This window comes from Equus caballus, chromosome 3 (assembly GCF_041296265.1).
Source record: "Equus caballus isolate H_3958 breed thoroughbred chromosome 3, TB-T2T, whole genome shotgun sequence".
Classification (NCBI taxonomy): Eukaryota; Metazoa; Chordata; class Mammalia; order Perissodactyla; family Equidae; genus Equus; species Equus caballus.
In genome coordinates this window covers 119,135,831-119,136,518 of record NC_091686.1, presented here as the reverse complement: position 1 = coordinate 119,136,518, position 688 = coordinate 119,135,831, and positions in this window count along the sequence as shown.

The following is a 688-nucleotide window of genomic DNA, read 5'->3' as shown; positions in this document are numbered from 1 at the left end:
CTGTTGTAAAACATCAATTAGATCCTGCCTTCCCCTGTTGAAAAGCTCCTTGTGGTTTCCCACTCTGAATGAAATTTGACCTTCTCCCATTGGTCTACAAAGCCCTTATCTGCCACTACCACCATTGTTCTCTGTAAGGGATGCAATGATGCTACAGGACTTGATCGTACACTCATTTTTTGCTTACTTGTTTATTCTTTGTCCCTCCCACTAGACTATAGGCTCCAGGAAGACAGGGACCCTGTTGTTTGTCTCTCCATTTTATCCCCTACAACTAGCACCATGCTTGTCACTTAGCAGATGCTTGAATGAGTATATTTTGGATGTTTATGGATGCTGGATACCGCTTACCAGGAAGAACAAGGAAAGCCAACTGTTAGGATCTTGCTGTTTCCAGGTGGCCCAGGCCCATTCTTTCTTCATAAAATACAGGCTATTTTCACGCAGTCATATACTCATAGCCTCAGAGGCCTCGTTCCTCTTTTCAGGAACTGCTGATTCTTGCTGGTTTGGTCAACTTCAACACCTCGCTAACTCACACACACACACACACACACACAGAGTCACGCACAGACCCACACCTTGTGGGCGTCCGTTCTCACAGTGCTCTGACCAAGCTCTTCCGTGAAGCCTGACCGTCCAGGCCGTGGCCAGCAGCAGAGACCCGAACAGAACCCAGTCTTTCTCC